The sequence below is a fragment of the Hippoglossus stenolepis genome, chromosome 8 (assembly GCF_022539355.2).
Source record: "Hippoglossus stenolepis isolate QCI-W04-F060 chromosome 8, HSTE1.2, whole genome shotgun sequence".
NCBI lineage: Eukaryota > Metazoa > Chordata > Actinopteri > Pleuronectiformes > Pleuronectidae > Hippoglossus > Hippoglossus stenolepis.
Genome location: NC_061490.1, coordinates 5,786,057 through 5,800,645, shown reverse-complemented (window position 1 = coordinate 5,800,645; position 14,589 = coordinate 5,786,057). Strand labels below are relative to the sequence as shown.

Genomic DNA, 14,589 nt, shown 5'->3' with positions numbered 1-14,589 from the left:
ATTCAACACATGAACAGAAATAGCTTCAGTGAAGACCAAAACAAACCTGTGATCTTCTTCTATCCAGTCGGGATGTTTATCCCAGTAGATCATGATGACTGTGATAATTTCTCCAAGTGCTAACACACTCCACGGTCGCTGAGCAGGAAAGACACATACCAGAAAGGTCAGGAATATTGTTGACTGATACCTGACCATGCATTAATGAGTAAGTGATATATATCTAACCGGGACGTAGTCGGAGTTTTCTACAGTAACGTGGACAACGTCCAAGAGGACATGGGGTAGTCCCAGTTCCTGGCCAATGTAGTTGGACCTCTTAAGGTCAGGGGTCTGTAGCAGGTTGCGTAAGACCTTCAGCGGTTGGTGAATCTGCCATGCTTCTTCAACAGCCCACCTGTTAACTAACCAAACAATAATAAAGAAGAGATTACATTTAAAATCCTCCCTGAGGAAGTGTTGATTTATGCACAGTTTTACCTAATTACCTGAATTTAAAAAAACAGAATCTTGGCTTTAAGTTGAGGTATAATGGTATTGAAGTTAAACTGCTCTCCCTGCTGTTTGCTCTGATCTGATTCTTGGGCCAGTTTTTCCCAGTACTCCACACTGTCAACATTCTGAAAGGGCGAGACAAGACAGCAAACACTTTATTTATTACAAGGGCACATTTGCTAGTGCAAGAGAATATATACATATATAATGGAACAAGACACTAAATACGAAATGTCTTTATATCACCAGAAAAAAAAACACCAACACTGACCTGCTGGTTATGACTGGTCTGTTTGTTGTCATTGCATCTACTCAGCAGTCGTGGGCCGACCTTCACAGACAGAAATTCCTTTTCGTAGTCTATGCTGATCTGACCCCTGCAGAGGAAATACCCATAACGGTGAACACACACTTAAGCCTGCTCTGGTTATATATTGTATCTTTATTCCTAACTTCCATAAATACCTGGGTTTTGATCTCACGCAGGCTTGAGTCTTTGGGTTGAGGACTTGATTGGCAGCTTCGGATTTAGCTCTGACAGAATCACCTGAGGTTACAGAACCATCACTGGGGTGGGGCGTGTCTCTGCGGAGCTTTGTTGCTTTTGCGGAGTCAACCCTTTTATTTCCCAGTCCATGCTTTTGTAGCAGGTATTAAAACCAATATTGCATTCCACCAAAAATCCCTCAGCTTTTGTTAATTATTGCTGTTTATTGTATTGGTTGAGCTTGAACTGGTTGAGCTTGAGGTTGAACTGAAAGTGTATGGGGAGAGTTGCATTGTTCCAGCTCTTGTGGTACCAGGTCAGCGAGACGACCTTATCATTGGCACAAATGTGATAAAGTTCCTTATGCACCAGTTGAAAAACAGTGATGATTATTGGCGGCTCATCGCCAATGACAGTCTCTCATCATCTCCTGAGTGTGAGCAGTTCTTGGACCTCATGGCAAACACATCCTGTTGGAGGGGTGAGGAGCTGCCAAACAAGATTGGCACAGTCAAGCTCAGGCAGTCTGTCATTCTTCTGGTGAGGCAAGAACACTTGTTTGGGGTAAGCTACCTAAAGATACACCTATGTCACCAGGCAGTACTGTTATTGTTGAACCCACTTCATCCAAATCAATGCCGCGAAACATCATGGTTGGCCGCGTTGTGACACCGCTGTGGGGTGACAGGTGGGTCCCCATGAAGGTCACCAATCTGTCTGATAGACCCATTAGGCTAAGAAGAAACTTCTTGCAGTAAGCTTGCAGACGTGTCCCCCTGCTTGGCTGTTGAGGATTTTGAGGTCTTCCAAGGCTCTAGCAAGGTTGAGGAAACTGCCCCTGAAGAACACGCCACTTCCACCAATCTTTCAGACCTTGAACAGAGACTGCGAGATGTTGGTCTTAGCGACTTTGACATAAAATCATGTCATACTGACAACAAGGGGAAAGAAAAGTTAGTTCAGTTACTTGAGCGCTACAATGACGTCTTCTCAAAGCATGCATTGGACTGTGGTGAGACAAAGGGCTTTGTCCATCGGATCCGACTTACCGATGATCGTCCGTTTCGCCTTCCTTATCGGAGAGTTCCACCTGCTCAGTATCAGACACTACGACAGGTTCTGACAGAAATGGAAGAGCAGGGGATCATACGGAAATCTGTGAGTGATTATGCCTCACCATTGGTGCTGGTATGGAAAAAAGATGGAAGTTTGAGGATCTGCACCGATTTCCATTGGCTGAATGCAAGAACATTAAAGGATGCACACCCGCTCCCACATCAATCAGATTGTTTGGCTGCTTTGGGAGGAAACACCTTTTTCAGCCCAATGGATTTGACATCTGGCTTTTATAACATCCCAATGGCTGAAGAGGACAAGAAATACACAGCTTTCACTACACCACTAGGCCTACACAAGTATAACAGGATGCCGCAGGGACTGTGCAATAGTCCTGCGTCATTCATGCGCATGATGCTGAGTATATTCCAACTTCAGCAGCCTTTTATGCTACTTGGATGACCTGCTCGTTTTTGCACCAACTGAGGGGGAGACTTTACAGAGACTGGAGATTGTCTTCCAACGACTGCGAGACCACAACCTCAAGTTAAGTCCTAAAAAGTGCCACTTGATGCAGGCGTCTGTCAAGTTTTTGGGCCATATCATAGATGGCAGGGGGGTGGCTGTGGATCCGGCAAAGGTCGAAGTCATATCTAAGATGTCCAAAGCTGATCTCATGAAAGATGATGGGTGTACACCTTCAGTGCGGAGGATCAGATCCTTTTTGGGGATGGTATTTTATTACCAGCATTATATCCCCAATTGCTCTTCCATCGCTAAACCACTCTTTGCTCTCACTGCTGGACAGAAGAGAAGAGGAAAAGTGAAAGTAAAGGAAAATGCGGGGACATACAGGAAACTTAAACCCGATGACTGGACTCCAGAATGTGACATTGCTTTAGTCAGTCTGAAGGAGAATCTATTGAACTGCGTGGTTCTTGCCCACCCTGATTTCTCACGCCCACTGATTCTGTCAATCGATGCTTCCTTGGACGGGCTTGGTGCAGTATTGTCACAAATACCAGTAGGTGAAAGTAAAGCATGACCCTTAGCTTGCAAGTAAGACCCTGAGCAGTTCCCAAAAGAGGTATCCAGCTCACAGGCTAGAGTTTTTGGCGCTTAAGTGGAGTGTGTGTGAAAAGTTCAGCCATTGGCTAAAAGGCACTTCTTTCACGGTATGGACAGACAACAATCCACTCACATACATAATGACCAAACCAAAACTTGACGCCTGCGAACAGCGCTGGGTTGCCAAGCTCGCTCCATACATATTCAATCTAAAGCACATTGCAGGAACCAAGAACATAGTGGCTGATGCCCTCAGCCGGGACCCGTTCGCTAGGACAGTTGGTCAGAGGCTTATCACAGAGTGTTATGACAGTCTACTTACCGAATCTGGGAAGATGGGGTTCAAGATGCCTTTCGTCTAAAGGTACAGTGTTTTCAGACAAAGAGATCCACACAAGGGTATGCAAATCAGTCTCATCCTCTCCCACTATCATGTAACAGAACATGGTATTCCATCATGTATATCTTCAATTAAAAAATATATCCAGTTTAAAGTTGCAAAATCACCATTTTCATTTCCCATTTTACCCATTGATCTTTTCACCTTCAGTTATTGGAAGAAGTGAGGACTTGAACTTCAGGTGAAAACCATCTTCGGGGTATTTAACAAAGTTCTTTGAAGGTTTTGAGGGAATCAACAGATCAAAACACAACATGCGTCAATGCCAGAACATTGTAAGAAATGTGAACAAATATTTTCTCTGCAGCAGAATCTTTAGGTAGGTTATATAAATGATATAAATGAGGCCTGGTATTGTGGCAGAAACAGTAAGTGAATATGATATATAGGCTGTTGCTAATAATAAAAGTAGATCCACATTAGCAAGAAGCCTTTTGAAAAAAAAAAATCAGTGTTGATGAAATATATGTTTATACTGTGCTGTGGATAACAACATCATGCCGCATGCTTAGTTGTGGCTTTATTTGTTTTTGTTTTACATCCCTTGTACCAGGATTTTTTTACTATTTTATATATATTACATTACATTACATTACATTTCATTTAGCTGACGCTTTTATCCAAAGCGACTTACAATAAGTGCATTCAACCATGAGGGTACAAACCCAGAACAACAAGAATCAAGAAAGTACAATTTCTTCAAAAAAGCAAAACTACAAAGTGCTATAAGTAAGTGCCATTTAAGTGCTACTAAATTGTTAGTTTTAAAATTGTATTCAACTGTAGAGAAGCTAATACAACTTTTTTTTACAGTGTATCCATCTGTCACCATGAAGACACCTTCCAGGAACTGGCAGCTTAGTTCTTCACACAGTTTGCCAAAGTATTTGGCAGGATATTTCCAATAGTCTGCAGATTTAACATATTAGCATTCTTCATTCATTGGAAAAGAATAGTGCAACTCCAGTGATTCTCAACCCTGTGTGTCTATTGCTGTAGCCAAGCATTTTAGCGGTGTGTATGCCAAGTGCTGTATGCGTGTGACATGTGTTGCTGTGTTTGCATGTGTAGCTACATGATTTGTACAGAATGTGTGCTTGTCGTCTAGTTCAGGGATAAAACCAGTAAAGCTCTCTTTGCGAGGCTGACTCACCCGTTCCTGCCATTTTTAATATCTGTGCCTCATCAGTTGTGATGCCAGGCTTCTTCTTTTTTTTTTTTAAGATCACAAATTCCATCTCAAAATAGAACTCACCACATTTACATTTCAGTGGAAAGGGGATTGTGGACAGCAGCAGGCCCAGAGTTTCAGGGTGGATTGCCCCTTGAGTTTGCCTTGTCAGTCCAGATGTGCTGCCAACAGCGCAGTGATTGAGTACAGTCAGATTAACGAGGATTTAGCACACACACACACACACACACACACACACACACACACTTGGACACAAACACACAGATATTTGGACACACTCAACACACATCCTTACACTTTTTTGGGTGTGTGACCAAGGTATTACTCGCGTTGTGGGGTCCTAAATCTGTTTCTACAGTCACATTATGGGGACTTGTGTTCCTCATGGGGACGTTTTATACACATTGAAGCCTATGCTCCACCCACACAGGTGATTTTATACTAGACACCTCCTCAGCACTATGTGGGTGTGGACCATGTTTTTTGATTGACAGCACCAGTCTCCTGTTAATTTTCTAGCATCCATTTGGGCGGGATGACTTGTTGACATGTCATCATACTTATTGGTATTCAAGACTTTTATGTATCAGTTTCACAAATTCACAACATAATCCCACCAATTTATAACAGTGTTTACATTAGATCTGATGAATTGTGGTCTCAAGTTAGGGATGGATTATAGGGAGCGGACTAAGTGCTTTTGTATGAGATTAATACGTCCTGTCATCATCACCTGCAGGGGCTGAATCTACCTTTAATTGACATTGATTGGTTTGTATACGGGCATGCATTTGACAGCAGCATTTTATCAATTTGGTGATTGTAATCGTTAGGTCTTTTTGGTCCATGGAAACTTTAACACCTGTTTTTGTTTTGGAGGGGAGGGTCAGACTAAACTGAAAGGGTCAAAGGTCAGCACCTAAAAAGGAATGTATGAAGGCCCTGTTCATGGTTAGAATATAAGTAAGGGTTCGGCAAGTCATGTTTAGGGTTCAGTTTTTAGTCCAGGAAATAAATTGAAGTTTAATAAAGAATGGTAAGTCTAACTAAGACCTGTGTGTGTGTGTGTGTGTGTGTGTGTGTGTGTGTGTGTGTGTGTGTGTCAGACAAAGATAAAGATAAAGAGATAAAGCAACAGAGCTGCAGGTTGCGTGCAAACTGGGCAGCTCAACAAAAGGGGAGAAAAAAGACTGTTGTTTTCTGATTGTTATCTTAGGGGCACTGCAGTCTGTCACATACAAACACACGCTCATGTGCAGCTACACTTTCATTCAATCACTGTGTCCTGCGACAATCTCTGGCAGGCCTGCGTACAGCAACACGCAACATTCATGTAGTGGATGTTCAGTCAACATGATTCATGTGTTGAGCCTCAGGTAGCCACACACTGGGGATACGGCCATCATATTCTGCCTCATCTTCATAGTCGGAAGAGCGTTTTGTCATCAGCTGTCACGCGGCACCCCCGCTGCAAGTCACTGTTTCAGATAAATCCATGCTAATCCCCAAATTCTCAGGTCAACTACCACAGCTGACGCACACACATACACACACGCACACACACATACACACTTTCAGCCAGGTTAGCTAGCTAGGCAGGAAGTATCACACCTGACCCCTCTCTGCTGTTTTTCAGGCCGTGCAATTCCAACACTAAAGATTACCTCTTTACATGCGCTTGACCACACACACACACACACACACACACACACATTCAGTCAATGTGTAACAACCCGGTATGGCTGGACTGGCACTATCACACCTGACCCACTGAAACACACTCAGGTGTCCCCGAGATAGTCTCAGTTGGCAGGACGACTCTGTGGAGAGGCGATTGGATCAGCTGTTAGCTGAGGACACCGAATGTAAAATGGACACGAGCCAGAAAATCTGAGTGAGGCCTGAATGAAAAACGAGGTTGTTGAGAGGTAAACAAGTTTAAAAAAAACACAATGAGATGGACATTCATACTCAATATCCAGCCAGTGTTGTAAACTTGACTTATGTGTTGCCATTTTACTTTTTAGATACATGAGCAGCCAAATTTAGATAGAGATGTAATAAAAAAAAAAGAACAGTTTCAAGAATATGTTGTGTGTTTTTTCTTAACCATAGAAAAAACAAAATATTTACAGCCAGGCAGTGTTAACTCTTTCCTGGTATGCCACTTCAATTCATGATTTCTCTGTTGGTTGCTCACAAACTTGTGGATTCCCAAACCCCAGGAGTCCAATGTTATATGCACCTATAGGCTTCCTGCATGAATGACAGAACTTTATTTATTACATATCAAATTACATTATTATTTGGCTTTTCACAAAAATTTTAAAAGCTTGTATATGTCAACACCAGTTAGTCCACTCTTTTAGATCAAGGGCCATATATTGTTGAACATGTTCCATTGAGCAAAGATCCAGGATCTGACCCCTTTGAACAGATTGACACCAACATTCAATGGTTTATTTCTTGACACATGACCCATCTCTCCACCCAGTTTGGTGCAAATCAGTGCAGTTGTTTATTTGCAACTGCTGACATTAAACAAACCGACACGATTGAGCACAATCTCCTCTGTAGGGGTAAAAACACATAACTCAGGCTAGAGCCTCTTTGTGATTCGTAAAGGTCAATCTCGAGAAGTCAGTGACACATTTGTAACAACATGTCTAGAAGGATATTTAGCCAATGTTCCTACAGGACAAACATTCATATCATTTTGTGAAGCAGATTTACCATAAATCTACTTAAATTGTCACGTGCCATTAAAACTGCTCAAGTACAGGAGCAAAGCACGTAAGCCACAATTCATCTCAGTGGGGGTGAGAGCTCTGTGAGGACGTTTTTTTAAGTGTTGTCAACATGTCGTTCACTCGCTCTTATGAGTTACCTGCGATTACTTTGTGTGGAGTCTATTTTCCTGCTGATGTTTAATTTCACAGTTGCTTGTTCATATTTCCCAAGGCTTCAGGCCATACTGCATTTCTGCTTACATTTCATGTCATGGACAAAAGAGAAGTCAATTTAACCACAATGTGTGCATAAGTGTGTGTGTGTGTATTAGTGTGAATACACACTTTTCACTGCGTCTCTGCTGCTGTGATTTAAAGGCCATTTAGAGTGGAAAGAAAAAAAATAACAGCCATTAAAAAACTGAAAAGTCTATTAAATTCAATCAAAATAAAAAACTAATAACTTGATTTTATAGTTAAGTACATTAACGATATAGATGGGAATAAACTTTATAGATGATACAAATCTGTAACCTGCTCTCAGCTGAGACGGAGGAATCAATAGAGACCTGCACTGCAAAAATATATAATGATTTCAATGATAAATTGGAGCTTTACAGCAGCCAGAATAAAAATGAAATCAAGGTCCACGTACTCTATTGCCTGATATTCTGTGCGAGTACATACTATAAGTTGTCTTTTGCCGATTTTCATTTGGGAATGATGCTAACTATGAAGTAGTTACAGAGCAAAACTTCTTGAATAAATTTCCAGTACACACTTTTTAAGCTCAGTCTGTTTGCATAAGCTTTCCTCCATTTTTGCACTTCAACTATGTACCATACAAATTATGGCTGTATCAAGAGAACTCTTCCAAAATTTAGTGTTATTGATGTTCAGGGACTTTCTAACCACGAACATGAGATGCATGCGTGAATCCTGTTCTGTAGTAGATGGTGCTATGATTATGTTGAATTTTCAAAAACAAAGCAAAAATTGTACATTACAATCAACTTCGCCTGCTTCCTGTTGAATAAGGGCTATTGCTCCAAGACACTTTTTTGTAAGTCAGGCCATGATACATATACCTACCGATTTTCTTACATGTTAGTGAAACAAACCGCTGGGGTTGCTTTGTTTAAATCAGTTTTAGCAACTGATTTGACTTTGGTTCTGAATTAAACCAAAACATGGGCCACGTAAATGGGGGCATGGTCTTCCATGTCCTGGAAACTTACATTGACAATCATTTCATATTGATTTTTGTTGTTGAGCTAATCGCAAGGTCCATAGTAGAATGTCTATGGAGAGTCATCCATGTGATTGTATCTTTAGGAGTTGTAACTGTGTACATCGGCAACAACTTCAAATAACACAAGCAAATCCAGTGAAACATGACAGGGACAAAAAATAAGAAAAAATAAACACAATAACAATGGGGATTGGGGATACAAGATGTACCAAATGAAAAATAGCTGTAATGACAGAAAATGTGTATTTCAACAGAAACATTGTTTTTGTAATGTATCTCAGCTTTTAAAAAGACTGAATAGATTACAAAGAAACATAAATGGGCCTTCACACATACAGTATTACATTGGCCAACAACTGACTTTGCCACTGCAGTAAAAGCTGAGCCAGATTTTATGTTTTCTTCACATGTTCCCAAAGTGATATTTTCAAATAACTTTCAAATAACCATTTTTTACTACTTCAGTAATTTCTGACCAACAGTTTTAAGCCCAATTCCCACGTTAAATGGTAAATGTACTAGATCTATAGGCCACTGGTCTCAACCAGAATTGCTTCCCATGCACCAGAAAAATGGTGGTTACAATAATAAAAAATGTGTTGTAAAATATGACAGATACAGTTTATCAAGACAGAAATACAGAAAAGAAAATAATCATAATCAATGAAGTCATTATTTTGTTACAGTCTCACATACTACTGGTATTATGTTGTATGCTATAACAATAGTTGTCCGACGAGGCCCAGACTTAGCATGACGTTGCTGTTACTCACACATATTTCACACTCCAGAGCACTCATTCCCTCTCAACGTGCCTCTCTGCCTGCTCATAAGGTATTTGCGTGTTTGTTCTCTTCACAGTCCCATTTTTCCTCTCCCTCTCTCTCTCTGCGTACAACATACCAGGAGAGTCAAAGTATCATACCAACACCTCAGCTCAGGCACACTAAAGTCACACACACGGTAAAGCACACACAAGTTGGTAATGGCTCTGTGGTCTGAACGGCCAACCACTAGACTTTAAATAGCCACACCTCTTACAGCATATCAGCTGACAGTGAGCAGACCTGACAGTTACTCACCATCACTGCTCCATGTCTATATGCTCCTTAGTCTTCTATGAATTTAAACTTCTGCTCCTTTCAGTATAAGAGCTTAAAGGACCAGTGTGTAAGATTTAGGTGAAAGGGATCTATTGGAAGAAATTGAATATAAAATAATCCTAGTGATGTTTTCACGAGTGCGTTTCATTAAAATTGTACTAATTGTTGTTTTCTTAACCCTAGAATGGGCCCTTTTATATTTAAATACTTTTTTATTATTTTATTTACATCAGTAGCGGGTCCTCTCTACGGAGGCTGCCATGTTTTCTACAGTAGCCAAGACTGGACAAGCTGTGTTCAGCTGCAACATGCAACTTCACCACTAGATGTCACTAAATTCTACACATTGTACCTTTAAAAGGTATACCAAGGTGATACTGCCACAAGCATCAGGTGTATACATCTTGACTTTAGATCATGTTTTCCTAACAAAGGGTGATTTTATGAGCAGTGAGTTTTAATGTTGCTGTTTGTCAGTGCTTGTACAGTTATTTATCCAGGAGAACAACAGGCCTCAGTGTTTCATTGGCAACAACTGCTACACAAAATAATCCACAGCATCAACCACCTGTTTGATTTCTCTGACTTGTGAGTGGGTAATTTATAAAGAAAGAAAATAATAAGAAGGTGGGGGTTATTAGTTGCAAGATTCCTGCTCAGTGCAACAACTTTGCAAAGGCATAAAGAATTAACACAAAAAAAAAATATTGTTTAATATATTGCTAGATTATGACTTTTTCTAAAGTTCATGTATGAAAACGGCTTAATAGAAATGAAACTCTTTAACATTGTCTCTTTGTTTTGGTGTGTCTATTTGTAGCGCGTTTGTCTATTTGGTTATGTTGTGTGAATTCGCAGCCCATGTTGTGGAACCGATGAACATGTTCCCTGGCTTTGCTGGTCTTTTCTCAAGATGCAGTGCGTTAGCCACCACAGACCAGGCCTGTGTAATCTCTGTCTGCACTTTATTACAAGTAATTTTGCCTGCATGTCAAATTTCATGTTGTTTTGAGTTTAGTGTCAGCCTGAGATTTTTAGGTTTATGAATATCAACCGAAGGTTCTGTCTGTTTACAGGGTGAATAGTGGAATTAGCACAAAGCTGAAATCTACACATTTCAGGGTGTGTAAATGCTCGTATCTGATTTGCTGTTGCAGTGCGATGCGGCAAAGGTTGAGCGAGGTTGAACTGTTTTGCTGTTGCTCTGAGCAGCGTCACCCCTGCTGCGCCGATGCATCGGTGTCTGAAATGAACGAGGAGGCCGTGTTTTGTGACGCAGTGCTGCTGCCGGTCTCAACACGTCCGACAGCAGAACAGAACGGATGGTTTGTGTTTAACCTTGGTCTCAATGTCACTCACTAGCCTCATGCTTCTCAACAGCCCAACAGCCCCCTCCTCCCCGAGCCCACCACCACCAGCCCCCACCCTCAGTTGGTGTGTTTGAGCTTCTCAGCAGGGGGCCTGCAGTTCCAGAGATATGTGGGGGTGGTGTGTGTGTGTGTGTGTGTGTGTGTGTGTGTGTGTGTGTGTGTGTGTGTGTGTGTGTGTGTGTGTGTGTGTGTGTGTGTGTGTGAGAGAGAGTGTGTGTGCGTGCACTTGTTCTTAGGCATATGTGTGTGTAGCCTTTCGGCTTCTCCCTGTTTGTGCTAATGTGATAATTGAGTATTCCAAGTTCTATCTGCAACTGTGTCACACTTGCACATACAATAACACACACTCTTCCACACACACACACACACACACACACACACACACACACACACACACACACACACACACACACACATACCAACATCTCACAGCTCGTTTGTCTCAGAATAGCTTCCTCACTTGATGACATACTTCAACCTGAGCTATAATGAATAGTTAGCGATAACACATGCAGAGAATAATCTGTTCTTTTTTGTTGCTTGCATGTCAGCTTGTATGATGTATGTAGCATTATCTCCGACATGTGCATTTAGCGATGGATTTAGTTTCCTTTGTATTTCTTGCCTCATATATGAAAACCCTAGAGCCAGAAAGAGCTAATAAATGTTTCAACAGTCACACTTGATCCTTCCCCTGTATATTTATGATTTATTATTTTTGATCAGTTATTAATTTCTTCATTATGTAATGTAATTATGAAGTCTAAAAAAAATAAAAGAGATGTGAGAGGCAGCCATGCTGGAGAAAGTTTGAAGGAAATTGCCGGGCTACAACTAGAGCACTGTGAACAATGTGCTCTCTTTCTATCTCGCTCTCTCGTCTCTCTGCAGGAGGATGAAGCACAGAGATGTCTCCAGAATCCCTTTAAAGGAGCCACCAGGGCGCCCAGGGACCGGTGAGCAGCAACCAGAGACCAGCACTCGTCCTCCTGCCCAGAGTCAGAGGAGCGGTGAACTGAAGAGATGATGCGTTCACAAGCCAGTAGGTCATAGCTGCAATCTGAGGCTCCAGGCGAACACATCACAGACAAACCAGAAAGGCACTCTCTGGCTTTCAATATTGATCACTTCTCACACATTCACAAACACATACACACACACACCCACAGACAAGCATCACATGTCAGAGAAATCAATGAGCAGACAAATTTACACTGGCTGTGAACCAAGTAATTCTACTGGTATTTGTGTTATTTTTTTTTAGTTTGTGTCAGCTCGAGCGTATATGCATGAGTGAGAAACAAGAGTTGAAAAGTTGAATCCAGAAAGTTCAGAGATTTTTAACAAACGATTGGTGGTGGGGTGGGGGGTGTACAGAGAGGAGGAGAGGAGGCGTTGATGAGGCGTTGTCGGAAGGAGAAGAGAGGAGGGGATTAGGGTTGGCGGTTCGCTGTCGAACCAGCATCGATACAACGGCAGCATTTGCCTAATCCCCTGGTAATGGGAGCTTAGCAGCCTCCTCGGACACACAAACACTCCCACTGCCTCCTCCTCCGCTCCTCTCCTTCCCTGCCCTCTTCCCTCCTCATTTACATAACATTAGAGACATTAAGGCGGCCCCAACAAGGCCCCATTATGTGCCTGTTGGTTTTGGGTCCCAATGCGTCGGCCCTGAGGCTTTGGAGAGGAGAGGAGCAGAATGAGTCAGAACATCACAGAGGCTTGTCCACTGTTTTGTCTGCTGGAGATGGTTTGTGTGCTTCTAAAGGACGTATTGAAAGAAAAGAGAGAGCGGTGGAAAGAGGGGCAGAGAAAGTGATAAATGGTTCTCTGAGAGTCCAGAGCTTGTGATCTGATCGCAGATGTGCGTCTAAAAAAAAGTCAGCGGCAACACCTCGAAAAATGCACAGGCTTCAGCTTAGATAGGTGTTGTTTGCTTTTCTGATGATTAATAAGGCAACAGGAACTTAAGAAGCACCGTGGTAATGATGTTTCATGGACGCTTCTTGGCTCCAGAGTTGTTTTGCGGAGCAGAAGTTCAGATATCAAGGTGACGGAGCAGAAGAAGAGAAGTGAGATTTTCCCCTCACAAGCCAGTGTTTACTCACCCTGCCACACAGACCCTTCTTTATCACCATGAAACTATTCAATATACCATGTGAGGCAGCAGCTTTTCAACCGGGACAATCTGACTTCAAGTGTAATGGTGATAAATGTGATAATATGTGGTGCAAACATGCTGCAAAAATTCTCGTTAAAAAATGTATTTTTTAAGAAAAGACAATTACATTATATGAGAAACAGAAATCCTTACATTCTCTGTAGCCTATTAAGATATGCATTACTTCTAATAAGTGATTATTATGAAAAGACACCGACAACACAAAATACTGCATCATTTTTATGCCACCATAATAAAGATATATGTGGAAATAAATAGATGACGAATAAATGACAAGTATTTATTCTAAGGGAATTATTTTATAACATGATTTTTTTTTTACAACAAATGATAGAGGCCCCACAGCAAAAGGTGTGGCCTTGACAGTCCAGGAATAAGGAGGTGTTATTATAACATGAATTCTACTGGTTGAGCCAAAGACAGCAGTAACAGTTTCTCTAAAGTTGAATTATTCACCTCATATTAAAGCAATAACATTTTACAGGAAAATATTGTAAAGAGGAAACCTGTCCAAGGCCATGAACATTCACACCAACATAACACACAACAGCATTTTCTGTGTTTCCTGTTCTGTAATATCTGCCTTTAAGATTATAAAAACTATGTATATCATGGTTGTTGGAGTGTAAGAAAATAAACATTTCGTACTGCAGACATTTTCACCCTTACAAAACCACTCGAAAATGTTTTTCTTTGCTAATGTTGTAAAATAAAACACAAAGTATCTTATAAAACAACAGAGAATTTGTCTGTTAAACATGAACAAATTACTAAATTTAACGATAAACAATTTGTCAATACACTATAATTTGGTTCTCATTTTTGAATACACTTTTTCAAATTAAGATCATTTATCAATACTTTTAACTAATACCTGGGACATAAAACAGTCAGCTGTGTCTTACGCTGAAAAGACAGACCAACAAACTGCAGTGTCACAGTACTTACTGATACATGGTACCGCAGACCTCATATAAATTTATATATATTTATATTAAGTGACAAACACATCCTCCAGTTAATCGTCAAACCACAACAAACCATGAACCAGCAGAGAAAAATAGAAACAGTGCTGATGTGTTTCTCTGCTTTTTATAACTTTCCCCCTTTTCTTCGCTTTCATTTAGTCTCATAAAGCAGAGTTTTCAGTTGGCTTCAAAGCTCAGTGCCGAGCTCGGTTGGGGGCCTTCAAAGCCCCCTGTCTGACGGCAGGTTTAGGCACAGAGAAAGCTTCTTGTTCTTTAAGGATTTGGCT

At 41.1% G+C, this 14,589-nt stretch overlaps 1 long non-coding RNA gene across 1 annotated transcript; it reads right to left on the bottom strand.

The window, feature by feature from the left end:
• Positions 1-498: 498 nt before the first annotated feature.
• LOC124852282 lies at positions 499-1,747 on the bottom strand. Its single transcript, XR_007032896.1, has 3 exons — positions 961-1,747; positions 767-872; positions 499-620 (listed from the first exon to the last, which is right to left on the bottom strand). It is a non-coding gene; the product is annotated as an uncharacterized LOC124852282 (long non-coding RNA).
• Between the last annotated feature and the right edge of the window lie 12,842 nt (positions 1,748-14,589).